Source organism: Saccopteryx bilineata, chromosome 2, assembly GCF_036850765.1.
Source record: "Saccopteryx bilineata isolate mSacBil1 chromosome 2, mSacBil1_pri_phased_curated, whole genome shotgun sequence".
Taxonomy (NCBI): Eukaryota; Metazoa; Chordata; class Mammalia; order Chiroptera; family Emballonuridae; genus Saccopteryx; species Saccopteryx bilineata.
This window is the reverse complement of record NC_089491.1, coordinates 41750466-41768326: the sequence shown is the minus strand read 5'-3', so window position 1 is coordinate 41768326 and position 17861 is coordinate 41750466. Positions and strand designations below refer to the sequence as shown.

The 17861-nt window shown below is 39.5% G+C and overlaps 1 long non-coding RNA gene across 1 annotated transcript; it reads right to left on the bottom strand.

Annotated features, from left to right (window-relative positions):
- Positions 1-8541: 8541 nt before the first annotated feature.
- Positions 8542-9139, bottom strand: LOC136322833 (uncharacterized). The gene is made up of 2 exons (XR_010728867.1): positions 8976-9139; positions 8542-8710 (listed from the first exon to the last, which is right to left on the bottom strand). It is a non-coding gene; the product is annotated as an uncharacterized lncRNA (long non-coding RNA).
- Positions 9140-17861: the final 8722 nt, after the last annotated feature.

Genomic DNA, 17861 nt, shown 5'->3' with positions numbered 1-17861 from the left:
TCCCTGGTTTGATTCCCGGTCAGGGCACACAGGAGAAACGACCATCTGCTTCTCCACCCTCTCCCTCCCTTTCCCTCCCCTTCTCTCTTTCTCTCATCCCCCACCTCTTGCAGCCATGGCTCAAATGAGCAAGTTGGCCCAGGGCGCTGAGGATGGCTCCATGGCCTTACCTCAGGTGCTAAAATAGCTCGGTTGCTGAGCAATGGAGCAGCAGCTCCAGGTGGGTAGAGCATCAGCCCCATATGGGGGCTGCTGAGTGGATCCCAGTCAGGGTGCATGTGGGAGTCTCTCTTTCTGCCTCCCTGCCTCTCACTTGATTAAAAAAAAGGAAAGAAAGAAGACTGGGTCAGCTACTGTAGGTGCCTGCCTAGATTCAACCGGTAAGCCTCAAAGTTGATCCAACTGAGGGATAATTATCTTCTGTCTTTTATTATCCTCTTCTAAAATTACAAATGCTGAAAAAATCAAATGATCAAGTAATATTGTTGATAGCAACAAGAGTCTTTTATACCAAAGGTCACAAGTTTGTATTTCTCAGTCTTACTAAGTCAAAACACAAAAATAAAACACAGGCAGAAGAAGAAAATTTCTTAAGACAAAATAATAACCTTGGTAGGTGTTTCTTAAACTTTTGTTCCTAATGTGTTCATTAATAATCAGGCCTGTGAATATGAATAATTCCAGGCAATGTGTCAATAGAACAAAAAATTTTTTTTCTGGTTTATTTCTACCATACTGGGTGAATGAGAAAATAAAAAACAATTTATTTTCACTACAAGAAGCACATCTGCTTGCGCCCAATGAGGAGCAAGTGATGTTCAGACCTGGCTCTGGCTGTATTTCAAGCGGTTCTGTTCACCTGCAGACACAGGTGCACACACTACCATCCCCCCTTCTTCACAGTTACTCACATAGGTACACCCCCAGGTGTCCAGGACCCACATTCTCTCTTGTTATACTGCAGAGGGTTTGCTTGCTATGCAGAGTGGGTTTGGTAGAGTGTATGAGTGGTTACTGACATACATTTTCCTCCCCTGAGTACACCATTGAAATCAGGCTTACTGCATGATTTATTTGTGTTGTTCAATGAGAGGTGAGCAAAAGTTACATATCTTACAGAGAAGCTTTGCAAGTCATTTTGGGCTTTGCCGCAATCCATTTTCCTTTGCCTTGGTCCCAGATGGTGGTGGGCGTATCCCCCTGGGTTCTCGTAGAGAGGAAAAGGGTGACAATGGAGCAGTGTCTACAGTGTACAACAAACAAGCAGTATGAGTAAAATATAAAGTTCCAATGAGTTTGGGACTGCTTGTTATTGCAGCAAAACTAAGCCTATTCCAATGAGTATGTTTGGATAGAGAAAAAAAATGTGGGAGCTCAAATGGATGCTATACCTACTAAACAGTCCCTGGGTAAGAGTTCAGGTACTTGGTCTCTGAGTCCCATTCAGTGTCTGGGCACTTAAAGAAAGACTCTCATGGTGGCCTTTTGCGATGATTCCCGTTCCTATCCACTCAGGCCCCATTAAATTCAGCTTGTTCTCTCCCAGTCCCACCCACCTGTCTGCTCTCATCACCTTCTCCACCTTAAGCCCAGGGAAATCTTAGAAGTCCAGGGTGAGGCAGGAAGCTCTACTCACAGTCATGTTTTCCCTAAACATTTTCTCTCCGTGGAAGACCTCTGTATCTCCCCAAGGGATAAGGACTTGAAAGCTAATGCCAAGAAAACATTCTTTTCTCTGTCTTAGCCCTGTCACATCTCCCCTGGAGGCAATGGACAGGGAGCCATAATTTAGCTATTTGAACATAGGATAAATAACACATTGCTTAAAAATTCACAATTATTACACAGCCATTGTTTTTTTCTTACTTCTTATTTGTAATAACACCTATGGCCTACTATTTAAAGTACCTTATTTATGACACCCTTTTCTTCTTTGACATTGATTTTTGTTAATAAGTCTGAAAATATGAATCAAAAATGGGCTGTCATATTTCTTGAATGCCTTATAAATTCTAATGACAATTTCATTTAAAAAAACTTCATTAAAAACAACTTTGGTTGGACACCTTCTGCTCTTGTGGCATTTGTAAATATGGAACTACAGAAGCAAATATATTACAAGATGAGAGAATATCATGATGCCAAATAAACAGCTCATTAAAAACTCCATTGGGGCAATATCACATGTATTGGTTCACTATTATAGTCCATGCACAGTGACCAGCACATAGTATGTGCTCAGTAAACTGTTATTGCGTGAACAATAAATAAGGACTTTAGGAAGTAAGCAGAAGGGAGCAAATACTTCCAAATGGACTGCTAGGTGAAGGTTTCCTACAAGAACATGGTCTTTGAAGGACAGGCAAAGAATGCAAATTCAAATCAACTCCATCTTTCCCTCACCCTTTAATCAGTTTATTAAGCATGGCAATTCTCAGGCATCTGGGTGATTAGGCACACGTGTTTGTGGACTAAACAAACACAAGCCTGATACAGCCAGATTCTTAAGGATGACTCTGCGGGAACTCAGCTCCGTCCGTGCGCACTCTCTGTTCCTGACTGCGTTAGAACTGCCACCACACGGGGACCCTCGATAATGATTTGATTTACGTACTGAATTAATTTTGTGTCTTTAAATTTTGGTTGAGTTCACTGAGAACAATTTGGGTAAGTTTCCTTTATGGTCATCAGTGAGGTACTTTGGCTAAATCACAAATATGTAAAAATTTTATAATGTAAACCATTTGAAAATTTTCTTGTAATGAAATTTAAGAACTTATAAGGGGTAGAAATGTGTGTGCATGCACACACACTTCTGCAATATTATAAAACCTAGCTGTTTTAGAAAATTTTTGTTTTAATTTGTTCTCTGAAGTGGTTTTAGCCACAGCTAGAACTTTATTTTTTTCTGTTTTGCAATGCTTTACAAAAAAAAACATATGATCATCAATTTTGCTTTTTTATTCAAATGAGTTCGGGGCTCATTTGCAGAGTGGTAAATGATTATTCTGAAAGGTATTTGAAAAAAGAAACAAAGAATTTTTCAAACAGTCTGAAAAATATATTGATTTTTTTGTGTGACCCCTTTGAGCTCAATTTTGTTTAAAGTCAAATATTCAAAAATGTTTAGAAAATGTTATTATTATCACATGCAGGACTCAATGCAACTAGGATTCTGTATTTTCTTCATGGGGAGATAGAAATTTCACCAACGCTTTCAGTAACACAAAAATTCAACCTCACACTTGTGGCACTTGTCACATGATACTTTAAATAATCTTCCAAATGTCAGCTGTAATGTTATCTTTCCTTGCTAAGACAATGGGTGGGCCTAAAATTAGCAAGAAAAAGACAGCTGGGTCTATCAGGGGTTCTTCAAGGAAGATGCCAGAAAATCTTGATTAATCCCATCATTCCCTCTGGAATTAATTTACAGTTTTCCCATCAGGTGTGTTGATGGAAAGTGGTCATACAGTTCTAGTAATTGCCCCGGATTCCTGCACTGTTCTTCATCAGGGCCTCTAATGAAGTCTGAGTTGTAGCCTGGGGTTGATGCCAGACTGGAATGCAGGGAGGCTGAAAGCTGACACCAGTTCAACGGAGCAAAGGGCCCTGTGCTAATAAGGTTGTCTCCATGACAACCTGGGTATTTTCCTGGTGATGCATTTACACAGCAGGGTTAAAGTTCTGTGAAAGCAACAGCTGTTGTAAAAACAGTATATTAAATATGTTTAGAACTGTAAAATGTGCATTCTTCTCTGTGGCATTTCATTTGGGGAAATTCTGAAAGTGCAAAATGCATTTAAAACTGAATTACTAAATGGTGAGCTATTTCTTTGCACAAATCTCTGGGGGTTTTTTAAGTATAAGAACATTTTTGATGATCCTTTTCCCTGGCATTTATTTCCTTTCTAATTATTTTTTTTATATCAAAGAAACCCAGCCTGGAGCCTGATCCCTTTGCATTGACCAGTAGGTCTGCAGTAAGTCAGTTGGCAAATAATTTGAGAGAAAGCAATATGTGCACCCTGTAACTGAAATGATTTGTCATGCTTCTTATTTGATTTTGTTCTTTTCTACACACAACCTTTTAGTTTTTCATGCTAACTGATTATTCTGACAGGTATTTGAAAAAAGAAACAAAGAATTTTTCAAACAGTCTGAAAAATATATTGATTTTTTAACAGAAAACTTTTTATTTGTTTGCTCTTTGCAAACCCCGTGCCCCCAGGTTGATGAGGCCAATGCTACACAGATTTGCACGAGGTGAGCTGACCTTAATTCAGAATTCTGCAAGTCAGAGAGCATCGCTGTGGCATTCTGAACAGAGTTGCCAGCCATCCCAGTTTGCCCTAGACAGAGAGTTTTTCCTGGGACAATGAAATTTCATTGCCAAAACTGAGAAAGTTTTAAGCAAATTAAACTTTTTACTCACTCTGGCATTCAGAAACCATTGGTCAGCATCTGTTAATACACGTGGTTCTATACTAAGACAGCAAGGTTCAAAGTCAAATAGTCCTTGATTTGTTCATTTCCCTTGGTATTTTACTGAGAAAATTCAGTAAATCAATTATGGCTCCCTACTTGCATGTGCTCTTAAGAGATACAAATAGTACACCTTCATTTATGGGGTGCTGCAAGCCAAGGCACTCTCAGGTAAGAGTATGATAGGACCCCTTTCTGCCCACCATCTTTGTTGGATTGAAGGGAGCATCTGCCAGGGGCCTCTTGATTTCCTGTTTCTGTACCAGCAGAGGCCAGCATTGGCCAGGGGAGCCAGTTCACGTGGTACTTCTCCTGAGCCTGGAGATGGAGAATACAAGGGTTCATCTATCCTGGCCAAATCACAAAAGACCCCGTAAAACCAACCATGTATCATTTCACCCTTGCTTCTTTCTACTTAGAGATTGAATGGAAAAAATAAAGACATTATTTTATTATTTTTTTATTTTTTAAGTGAGAAGCAGGGAGGCAGGGAGGCAGACTTCCACATGTGCTTTCACTAGGATCCACTCACCAGCCCCTACCAGGGTATGCCCTGTCCATCCTGGCTGCTGCTCTGTTGCTTAGCAACCAAGCTAATTTAGTGCCTAAGGCGAGGCCATGGGGCCATCCTCAGTGCCTGGGGCCAACTTGCTAGAACCACTCGAGCCATGACTGTGGGAGGTACAGAAAGAGAGAGACAGAGAAGGGGGAAGTAAAGGGGGGGGAGAAGCAGATGATCGCTTCTCCTACGTGCCCTGACCAGAAATTGAGCCTGAGACTTCCACACACCAGACTGATGCTCTACTGCTGAGCCAACCAGCCAGGGCTAAGTTCTAAAAGAAATTATGGACTCTCCAGCCACAGGCAACATTTGTTGGGAATATTTTTCTAAATCAAAGGAACCAAGATGTATCAGTTGCCTGGCTACTCTGTCTAATGTAGGTGGCCCTAGAAAATTCAAGGGCACATGACACATTACTTCCCTTGAAAGTGAGTACCATGAACTTGGGCTCTTCCCACTGTTTAAGAGTGAGGAAAAGGGAACACCTAGCAAAGCTGCTAGAAACACATCTCGGAAATAAAAATGGCAGCCGAAGGGATACACACCTTGCTTTGTACTCTACCCACTAAGATTTTAAGAAGAAAATCTTTCAGTTTGGCTGGATTCCCCAGCAGGATGTTCCAACAGTGAGATTAAAATCTCCTAGCCAGCCACTCAGAGTGCAAACTTCATGCCTGAGTATTCATTCATTCATTCACCAGGTTTTTATTGTATACTTACTACATATTAGGCATAGATCTAGGTTCTGAGGAAAGATCGGTGAAGAACCAAATGACAAAGATTCCGGCCCTCATGCAGTTTATATTCTAGTGGAAAGTATAATTCTAATTAACACATATACTCATAAATATTTTGCAACTCTTTAGAATGAGATTATTATAGTTTCCTCATTTCATACAACTCTCATTTTAGGATTTCCCTACAACTCTAAATGATGGTTTCTTGAGTAATACTCTAGATAAGTGTTTTGTTTTATTTTTCAGAAAGTCAGAATATGCATACTATGAGAGTGAAATTAGCAGGTAGGTATTAAATTCTGGTTTATTAAAAATTGTCTAAACTAAAGTTAGTATGCATGAGAGCACAACATGGAGTTATTTCAGTTAGTGTTCTTATGAAGCAGTTAAAACTCACCTGTTTTCTTAGCCAGATGAGCTAATGTTGACAAGTTGATGAACTTAGCAACGGAAATGTGTTGTAAAATTCTAGAACAGAGGTGTTGCAGGTAAATTAGACCTGATCCAATCTCCTCACAATATCTTGAAGGTGGTTGAAATGAACTTCTTTTTTTCATTTTTTTTTATTTTTTATTTATTTATTTTTTTTTTACAGAGACAGAGAGTGAGTCAGAGAGAAGGATAGACAGGGACTGACAGACAGGAACAGAGAGAGATGAGAAGCATCAATCATTAGTTTTTCATTGCGCATTGCAACACCTTAGTTGTTCATTGATTGCTTTCTCATACGTGCCTTGACCGCGGGCCTTCAGCAGACCAAGTGACCCCTTGCTGGAGCCAGCGATCTTGGGTTCAAGCTGGTGGGCCTCTGCTCAAACCATATGAGCCCGTGCTCAAGCTGGCGACCTCAGGGTCTTGAACCTGGGTCCTCTGCATCCCAGTCCGACACTCTATCCACTGCGCCACCACCTGGTCAGGCTGAACTTCTTTTTGAAGGCAAATTCAGCCAGTTAGTCTGTGGGTGGATTGAGCATAACCACCCGAGGGCCACAGAACTGGATGGTTTGAACCTGTACATTTTAGTGGATATAATAGTCTCAAGGAAGAAGTGTTTTTTACATTTGAAGTACATGGTTGTGCTAAGCACAAATTTGTCATGGTACGTGTGCTTTTCTTTATTTTAAGGTTTCCATGACTTAATTCAGATATCACAAATTGACCAACAGTGTGCAATTTTCCACTCAAATAACTTTGCCAAATATTTTGGTAACTTTCTGAAAGATTGACCAAGAACTGGAGCTCATAGAAAGCATTAATTTACATAAATAAACTTATGGATCTTGAGGATATGTGACTGTATTTAATCCTAAATCCTCTCAATGAAAGCTACTACAATGCTTTGTTTATGAAAAATGCTGTCTCTTGGACTATGCATATGACCAAAGATAAGGTACAATTTTAATAAGCACTACATTTCACATTCAATACCATCAAGCAGTTTTTAATAATCTCTTCTATTCAGAGTATGGGTAGGGGATAGGATTTCTCTTACTTTAAAACAAAGCTCAATTTTCAAGAGAATTCTATTTTGGCTTATTTCACAGACAAAAAAGAAAGGTTAAATTTTTGCTTTTTATAAAACAAAAGCTGTTTTGAGAATGAATGCTCTATCTATGATATTCCTAGTAAGACTATGACATAAAATTAGACTTAAAAAAAATTGGGGGAGAACAGCCATGACATTGAACTTAATCAGCACCTGCCAAATAATCTTCCCCTGAGCCACACCTCTTCCCAATATGCCATAGTTTTTAAGCATCTGAAAAGCCTAGATGATTTCCACCTCTAGTTAATGTTATTAGAGGTCTAGGACAAGTAGAGAGAGCTTTGGACTGTGGTTTGTTTTAGAGGTTTGGTTTTGACTTATAATCCACTCTTACAAGATAGAAATAAATATTTTTAAAAAGCCAATTGCTGGATTTGGGAGGGCAGGGATTGGGCATGAAGTCCTGGACTGAAAAACCCCCATTCTAAGACTGCCCTGGTGGACTAGTTCCAATATGGAAAGAAGTATCTAGAGGTGGATCCTAGAATTGCACTTCTTGGGAATGTCAAAATAGACTCTGCAGGTGCAACAAAATGGAACGGCCTTGGACCAGAAACCAGGAGATGGAACTTCTCAGCTGGCTTTCTCATTAGTCAATTGGCTGTGCTTCTTTAGGAAAATTATTTAACTGACCTAAGAGTCTGTTTTATCATTTGGAAAACTGAAAGCTTGAGCCCTTCTCTTCCACAGGGGTAGATTGGGATGCTCTCGCTCTAGGGCTGTTCCCCACTTCGAGTACAACCCCAGCTCCCTGCGCTTGGCACAGAGAGAGCTCTGCCAACTTCTCAGAGAACAACATTTCCACTCTTAGTGCATCCTTTTAAATTGTTAAAACAGCAGCAGATGGGTGTGCTTATCTGATACCTTTCTGATGATGGATTTAGTACCTTTCTTAATGGGAGGTTTCAATGATCCGTTAAAAGTGAGCCTGAGAAAAAAGATTGAAAAGAACATATGCTACTTTCTCAAAATCAAATTTTTCCTAAACTGTAAACCTTTTCTAGATAGATCCATTTTTCCTCTGTAGCAGCTTGTTGATTTGAAACGTATACAATTGGCCCCTTAATGTCTAATTTGCTCAAGAATTTTTGGATGTTAAGTTTTTGTAAATTTCCAGGAAGCTACCTTGTAGGATAGCCAGTTTCCCAGAACCTAAAACAAATTAGATTAATCACGCTAGAAACTAAATAAAAGTGCCTTGTTGGGGCCTGTTTGCGCAAGCCCAATACTTTATTCCGTTGGCCAGAAGGAAAAGAGCATCTAGGAAGGCTTAGCTGCCACCCACCCCGCACAAAAACAGCAATGTGACTCTGAGCCTCAGTGTGGCTTCATTTCAGATGGCTCTTCAAGCATTTGATCAGGTGCCAGGATCTTGTTCTCCTGCAGGAGAAAACAAACAACAGGCACAATTTTCAATGATTTTTATTTACAGATAAGCATGGTTTTCGAACACTTGAGCTCTGGACTACCAAGGCTTTGCTCTCTTTAATGATCATCCAGCAGAGCTATTTCTGCTCCACTTGCTGATCTGCTGCTGGGCAACTCTCGCCACCGCCCCTCCCGTTCTGCACCTCACTAATGTACCACACCTCCGTAGGGATGTGGCTATTGACAAGCCACAGGGAATGCATGGACCTGACAGCACCTGGCGCTTGATTTGCTGCTGTTGTTGATTTCTTCCAAGAGCTGCACACATTCTTCCCGCCATGTCGCAGGTCTGCTGCTGGAACTCCGCCTTTGCCATGTGTTCCTAATCCAGTGTGCGCCAAACCCGGCCGGGGACGGCCGGCCGCTGCACTGAGGCTGAGTTGACTCCCAGGCACTGTCATTTGATCTCTCCCCTACTCTCACCAGCATTTGGGAACTGAAAATATTTACTTTGTGTTGGCTCGACAAAACCCAGTAAATAGTAACCTTTGCAGGGCCCAAGAACACACGCCAAAGGATCTGAGGGAAGAGGGTCCGCACAGCCCCGGCTATTCTTACAAGAATGGGTTTTCTGAGCTGGGATGCAAAACCCAGAGGCTGCAACTCTCAGGTCCCTTCTGCCTCTGAAGTCAGGACTGACTCGCCAGGGCTTTGAAACTGAGTAAAAGTATGATCAGCTCCCCATTTCTGTTGCTGAATCTCTTTGTGGAAATGTAGCTGAAAAGGGTTTCTCTGACCATTTTTACTGTTTCTATTACAAGAGTGCTCATTCACTCATTAATCACTTCATCAGTTTTTACTGAGCTACCACCATCTTCCAGACTCTATTCTGGGTGCTGGATATTCAGTAATGAACAAAAAATATATCTAACTTCAAGAAAATAAAAACAAATAGAGCAATTTTAGATTGAAACATATATGAAAGAAACAAAGGAGGGGATTTGATAGAGAACAACTATGGACCCTTGTCAGATAGGGCGTGACTGCAGCCTCCTCTGAGATGCTATTTGACTTAAGACCCAAAGTAAAAGAGGAGCCATGAGGAAACCGGTAAACTTGGTTTTAAAGCAAAAGGAACAGTAAATGTAAAGACCCTACTGGAACAGGAAAGATCTTCATGTTATCAAGGAATGGAAAGGACGTTAGAGTGCCAGGGACTAAATGAAAAAGAAGAATGGCATAGTACCATATTTTTTAAGCTACCATCATATTAATTTTTTATTGTGCATGACACTACACCCATTTAATCACCAGGCACATAGGTTTGATGTAAACATGTGAATTTCTTAATTTTATGAAATCAAGAAGCAGCAAAGTGAAGTGCTGTTACCATCTCCAAAGAGGCACTAAAATGGTATATAGCGCAGGAGGCTTGGTGACTCTATGATACATGGCCATAAAACAACCTGATCTAAATTTTAGGTACTTATATCCTATATGTCTTTGGAATCATCATCTTCTAGAATTTCAAGTTGTCAGCATGCAGCAACTCACCAAGTGAACCCAGAGTCATTTTAAGTTGAAATGACAGTTGGCATCATGCAAGATAGCTCACGTAGCTTGTACTCTGCCAGACCTGGCTGGGCAGGAGTTCTGTCCCTGTCCTCTTCTGCGTCCTTGGGAGGGTCACTCGCCCGAGTCTCAACTTCCTTGTCTGTTAAGTGGAGATAGTAACACATAGTTCCTAGTATAAATATTGTGAGATAATATATGAAAAAATAATTTTTTAATTGCATGATGACTTTTACATCTCATTCAGTGACTAGATTCTTATTAAATTACAATCACAGACAAATGATGGTTTGGGGCATGATTACCCAAACAGTGGCTTCTGGTCTGAGCACTTGTCATCTGAGTCGATTAATATAAAAAGCAGAATGGTATGTGGGGAAGATGAGCAAAACTGCTCTGAGAACATTCCAGGGAGAAGCCCAGTTAGAAAAGAGAATTGGTTCTGCCTCTTAATTAAGGGTCACATTGGCTGGGAAGCTGGGCCAGTCAGATACAGCTGGCTCAGGTAGGGGTGCCAGGCGCCCAGCGGCGCTCACAAATTTTGTCTCATGTTTTCCACCTGTCTCCAGCAGCATTTGTTAGCCCAATCATGCCTGCTGTGATTTCACGTTGGAGGGTCCTTAAAGATTCCTGGAATTATTTATTCCATTAGATCCATCCTGACAATGCTAAGTAATTTTGTTACCATTGGGATCGGGAGCCCCCCATCTCTTCTTTTATAAAATGAGTCATAGGCTCTAAGCAGAGGTCCCCAAACTTTTTACACAGGGAGCCAATTCACTGTCCCTCAGACCGTTGGAGGGCCGCCACATACAGTGCTCCTCTCACTGACCACCAATGAAAGAGGTGCCCCTTCCGGGAGTGCGGCGGGGGGCCGGATGGGGCACCTCTTTCATTGGTGGTCAGTGAAATGGCCTCAGGGGGCCACATGCGGCCCGCGGGCCGTAGTTTGGGGACGCCTGCAAAGGATCACTTCAGTTTCTTCAGACTCGAACATTAACATGCTCATGCGTCTGTGAGTGTAGTATGTTTATGTACATCTTGCTGTTAGAGGTAAGAAAATCGACGGCCCAGAGCAGCTAGTTCATTTCTCTTGCATTTCTTGAGCCAGATGCCAAAAAATCATTCTTCTTTAGATTAAGAGGTTTTAAAACATCAGCCAGATCCTTATTTTTCCTCTGAAAGTATAATTATTTATTAAAAATTAGACAATGAATTGTTCAGTAACTAAAGAAGTAACAATAGTGGAAAGTTTTTTATTATGTTTGCCAAGACACACAGAGGACCAACGTCTATCTATTGGTGTTATTCTCTACCCAGTGCATGTGGTTACAGCAATTTTATAACTTTTGTCACCTTATAGGACATACTTCTCATGCTTGTTATTAATCATTGCCTTAGTTCTTCTTGAATATTTTCACTCTAATATGTGGCTTTTGTGTCAAGTTCAATGAAAAAGTTGCTTGAATTTTTAATAGAATTATATTAAATTAGTAGACTAATTTGAGGAGGACTTACATCTCTATGATGTTAGTTTCTTCTACAAGGACTTGACATGTTGGCCAGGCTAACATGTCTTCTGACTGGGCTTATTATAAAATTAACAGAGACAGATTAACAGGAGAAAAATTAAAGTGTAATGCGTGCTGATGGGGAATTCACATAGGCACGATAATTCCACGGAAATCCCAAAGACAGTGAAACAATATTGGGTAATATAAGACATTTTAGACAAAGGGGTTCAAAAGAACGTAATGGGAGAACTGGATTTCAGCAGTGAAATGGGCGATTTACAGGTAGTTGGAGAAGAGGGGACCGTACAGGGCAAGAAAATCCTTGCTAGGCCACTCAGAGATGATGGGACACTGGGTATCTAGCGAACAGGTGGTTGCCTGAAGCACTCCTGTTTACTAAGGCTACATCCCAAGCTCTCCTTCCTGAAGTAGGTTTCTCTGTCTTAATCTCTTGGGCAGGAAAGGGAAGGCAAGTCAAAGTTTCTTTCTGAGTCATTTATTTCTTAATAACTTGCTTAAAATCAACATCCCAAAAAAGCAGCTTCAGGTGCCAACACTTTGATCCCTTCAAAGTTTTTTGTTTATGTATAATGTTAAACTGAACTGTCTTTATATCTCTTAATAAAGTTATTGAGAAGTATTTTGTGTTTATGCTACTTGGCAAGTGAGGCTAGTATATCTTCCAACTGATTATTTCTGTACATAAACTAATGTATATTAATTTTGTGGTTGCCTGCCTGCCTGAATACATATACATTTATATATACATATATATCTCAAATATTTATGTACCTGTATGTATCATATATATATATATATATCAAAATCCAGAAAACATAAATAACTGCCATAAATCAATAAGAAAAAACATAAAACCTAATAACAAATCTGACAAAGACTAGAAGCAGGGAATTCACAAACTAAGAAAATTAAATAGCCGGTAAATGTATGAAAAAATAATTCTACCTCATTAGTAATTAGAAATATTACTTTATGTGCCAGTGTAAAACAGGAGATGTCCTTTGGTAACAATAAGCTCTGCAATACTAGATGCCGATGAGAATGGGGCAGAGGAAAAGCCTCACACTCCTAATGCAATTATCAATGTGTATGGCCACTTTGGAAAACAAGCTGGCAACATCTGTACTGCTTCATTCATCTCCACCTCAACCCCTCCTATCTAGCAATTCTACTCTAAGTATATATTTTTAAAAGAAACTCTTGCATCTGTATACAAAAAGACATAGTATAAAAGTGTTTAGTGAAGCACAGTGTGTAATAGTAAAATCTGTCAAAAATCCCAATGTTCATTAGTGTAGAAAAATTAGGACCAGAGGCGGATTTAACAGCAGGCCCACCAGGTGCGCCCTGAGCCCCGACTTCTGAAGGGTCCCGCAAAACCCCAACTTTACACTTTTTTTTCTAATGATACCAAGTTTGGTTTCATATGTATAATTTTAACATTAATAGTACACAATATTTTTAAATTTATTTTAAAATATGGTTAACATGTATTTTTATTTTCCCTGTCTCTCTTTTCTTTAAGGGGCCCAATATTTTCTTCTGTGCCTGGGGCTTCAACCAACCTTAATCCGCCTCTGATTAGGACATAGAGGGGTGGGCAAAAGCAGGCTTGCAGTTCATACAGCTAAATAATACAAGAATAAAATATGAGTTTGGCATACTCAGAACTGTAAACTGACTTTCGTCCAGCCCAGTATGAGGGACTACTATATGGTTACCAAAATGAAAAAGTTTCATCAGTATTGCCTTGGGTAACTACCGAAACAGTGCTGGGTAAAAAACCAAATAACAGAGTTTTATGTTCAGAACGATGCAATTTGTATACATTTTAAAAATATGGAAATAGTGCCGTTCTTAGGCACATGTTCATATGGGAGCAATGTACAACTTGGACTGGAAGAACAGCACGCCATGTCGTGGGAGGGAAAGGGACCAGAGACCAAAGTTCTGCCACCCTGAAGCTGCCTTTTGGGATATTGATTTTAAGCTGGTTATTAAGAAACAAAAGACTCACTAAGAAACTTCAACCCCCCCCCCCCCCCCTTTTCTGCCCAGGAGATTCAGAGAAACCTGCTTTAGGAAATAGGAAAAGGAGCTTTGGCTTAATCACCTTAAGAATCTTCACCTTGGCATTAGTCAGCATGACTCCAAGCCTGTTAGCTAGATACCCCATGTCTTCTTGTTTCTGGGTTGCCTAGCAACAATTTGCCAGCCATGGATGTTTCGCTTTTCCCCAACTACCTGTAAATTGCCCATTCTCACTTCTGAAATCTAAGATCTTGTCCCCACCTTTCTCCTTTGTCCAAAAATATCCTGCAGGCCCATTGTTGCCTCGCTGTCTTTGGAATGTTCATGCCTGTGTGAATTCTCCACACACAGGCATTAAAAATCTGATTTTCTCTTGTTAATCCATCTTTGCTAATGTGATTATCATCCCAGAGAGAAGAACTTAGAAGGTGTGAGGAAAAGTATTAATTTTTTTAGCCCCCACAATAATGATGAGCTTCACCAGGAAAGGAAGGAAGAAAGTAAGGGAATTGGAGAGAGAGAGAAAGAGAAAGAGAAAGAGAGAGGAGACTTCAGTTGTAATATTCTTGTCTTTCATTAAAAATAAACTTAAGCCTTAATGACGATATCTTAGCACTTACTATTTATGAATTTTAGGTATGCAGGTGTTTCCTTATTCTATCTTGAACCACTCTGTTTTTTTTGTGGGGTTTTTTTACTTAAGAAATTATAGCTTTTGCTTGCACCAAGTAGCAGGCTCCCCTCTAAGGTAACCCCCTGCCAACTTCACTCATAGATCACCTGTCTAACTACACATCTAAGCTTTCACTTTCCCAGTTCTCTCATGTGGCCTTATTTACCTACCACTGTCTCTCTGTCAGCAAGTGTCCTTTTTGCTTTCCTTGTAATCATTTGCCCTCCCAGCTTTCCATGAGAGTGTAAGATATAGGAGGGCGAAGATCTAGCCTGGCTTCTACTGTAGGCTGGAGAGCATGCTCGGCTCTCAGTAGGGGCCCCCTATTGAGTGAATGAACATTGCAGTTGAAAGCAAAAAGCAATTTGCTTCCTTAGCTCTTCGTCAGCTCTTAGATACAGCTACCTGCAGTAGTTCCCAGCTTCCTTTCAGGTCAAAGTGAAAAAAGTTTTCTCTTATCAGAAATGAACAAAGATGAGATCATACACACTTCTGAAATTTTTGTATTATTGCATTTTTCCTACTCAGGAAAAAGGTCTTCTGAAAATCATGGTAGGACGTCACTCCAACTAGCTTGACCTCCCCTCCCCAGCCAGAATCTGCCTCGCACCTTGTAGGCCTGCTCTACCCAACAGGTACTAGGGGATTCTGTAAGTCACTCAAGGACTGTGTCTTAAAACTACCAAGTACCCAAAACATATTCAAATAAAATAGGAGGGAGGAAATAATGGGTGATAAGTCAAAAGGTTCAGACTTCCAGTTATAAAATAAGTCCCGTGGTTGCAATGTACATCATGGTGGCTATGGTTAATACTATGTTGTATGTTTGAAAGTTGTTGTTGGTCTGGCTGGATAGTTCAGTTGGTTGGATTATCATTCCAAAGTGTAGAAGTTGCCTGTTCAATCCCTGGTCAAGGCACATACAGGAACAGATTGGTTCCTGCTTCTCTCTCTCTCTCTCTCTCTCTCTCTCCTGCTTTCTCTCTTGCTGAAATCATTAAATTAAAAAAATATTTTTTTAAAAAGAAAGTTGCTATGAGAATAAATCTTAGAAGTTCTCATCATAAGAAAATTATAATCATGTGTGGTCATTCCAGACTTATTATGATGATTTTTTCACAATAGATACAAATATCGAATCACTATGTTGAACACTTAAAACTAATATAATGTTATATGTCTATTATATCTCAATTTAAAAATTAAATAAAACAGGAAACTTTCAACAGAGCTTAATATTATAACTTTATTACATAATAATATAAACCACTATATATTTGCTAAAAATAGATTATTTTATTGATTTGTTTGCCCTTGTATTATTCTTTGATATTCCTTATTACCTTATGTAGACTTAGTTGTTCTACTTATATTTACATTTTTAAAATCATATTTTAAGTGAACCACCTGTATAGAACACTGCACTGTTTTTAAGGATAATATTCTTAAAAATATGAACAATGTCATTATAACAATGATGTATCATTATATTTACCCCATTTAGCTGAGTTCTTTAAAATTTGTCTCAAACACATGTTACCCATAACAATATCTTTACAAATGCCAATATTAAGGTGCTTTGTATGATATGATATGCATAATTTTTCTGGAATGACTTTTGTTTTAAATACCAACTTATGAAATTGCATATGGCTTGTTAAAACTTTTAGGTGGACAAATGTCTAGTTTCTATTATTGGGACCATTGTGGTGCATGTTTCTGAAAGATTTGTCGAGCATTCTCCTCTAGCAGGAGGGAAAACAGACCAGAGTCCACTGGAAACCTGGCCCTGAGCCACTGAGAATGAGGAAGAGGCTGGAGCAGAAGGGCCATTTGTCTTTGTTATTAGGAAATAAATCAACCTTTGTTTTGCTGGCCAAACTCAAGGAATGTCATTATTACCAAATAAATTGTGTCGTTACAAATCAATCAAGCCACCTTTCATTTAAATGTGAATCGCTTTAATTGTCTGGGCTTCAGACTTGATTCCACTCCATGGAAACAAATGATGAGATATAGAGATCATTCAAACTCTACATTTGGTACAAAATGTTCTACAAAAAGAAAAAAATAATTTTTTAGATTAGTCAACAAACTAACTCATCATTCAATATTCTCTCTTCATGAAGGGGGTGTCACAGAGCTTTCCTTGTGAGTATAAAATCAATCTGGCAAAAAGTTAGATGTTGCCTTTCTCAGATTGTAGCAAAAACGATATACTCTGAGATACCATGAATGAGGCATTTATGTCTGATTACCATTTGCGTATTTTAAGATCCTTTCTCTAATGATAAATGGAAAACTAAGGTGTAAGCCTTCATGTATATTTGGATGAACTTTCCCAAGGATCTAAAAACCGAGTAGATGGCAATTTACTTTTAATCAAGTTTTAATCTACCTTTTGCTAAACAGGGACCTACCTCATAACTATAGCAACCGTAGGTTTTAAGTTCTGCTGTGGGAATGTTTTTTTCTATAATTTCATTAGTGTACAGTTCTCTAAGCAGCATAATTAGGAACTAACGATGCTGCTCAACCAAAAGATTGCCCCATTTCCCCTCTCGTTTTGGCTCTGGGTTCTCACACTGTCCTTTCTCTGTGACCTCTCTCCCACCTCTGACCTCCTCCCCAATTTTCACCCTTGCTTTAACAATTGATTTATGACGGGCTCACGGAAGGGTCAAGCTCACTTTTATGGTTTGCTTAAAATATTTCTTTTAGAGTAGGCGTCAGAAGTGGTCTTCAATCCTGCTAAACAGTTTCCCTAAGACCTCGGAAGAGCTTCTTCTACTGCCCATCACTGCACCTTAGTTACATCTTTTGTACTTGTGAAGAGAAACTGATTAAATAAGGCGATTTTAAGACTTTTATCAAAATGAGTAACTGATTAAAATGTGGGATTGGCTTTTTTCCCCCTCTGATGAGAATATCTCTGAAGGCATATATAACTCAAGGTAGGGAGGTGTAAGGGGAAGAGAAGAAAAAGCCACTAAGAATAATTATAAGCCTAATGTTATTTTTTTTTTACGGGATCTATTTTTCCTTTACGCTTGACAGTTGGAGCTGCGCTGGCACTGCAGCCTGCGGATCTATTGGGTATACTCTTACGTTCATCGCCTCAGCAGTGCACTTCACCCTTTTGTTTAATTTGACTTCCTGTTGTTGTTTCGATATACTAAGTTCATTGTCGAAGTTAGAAATGCTTTTGAAAAACTCTGGTTAATGGAACTGATAATTTTTTGTTTTATGTTTTGGAAATGTTGAAAATAAAAAACAATTTGAAAGGTATAAAGCAGGGGGGAGGAGAGTAAAGAGGGATAAATATATATCCCATGTAGGTGGGATATAGAGC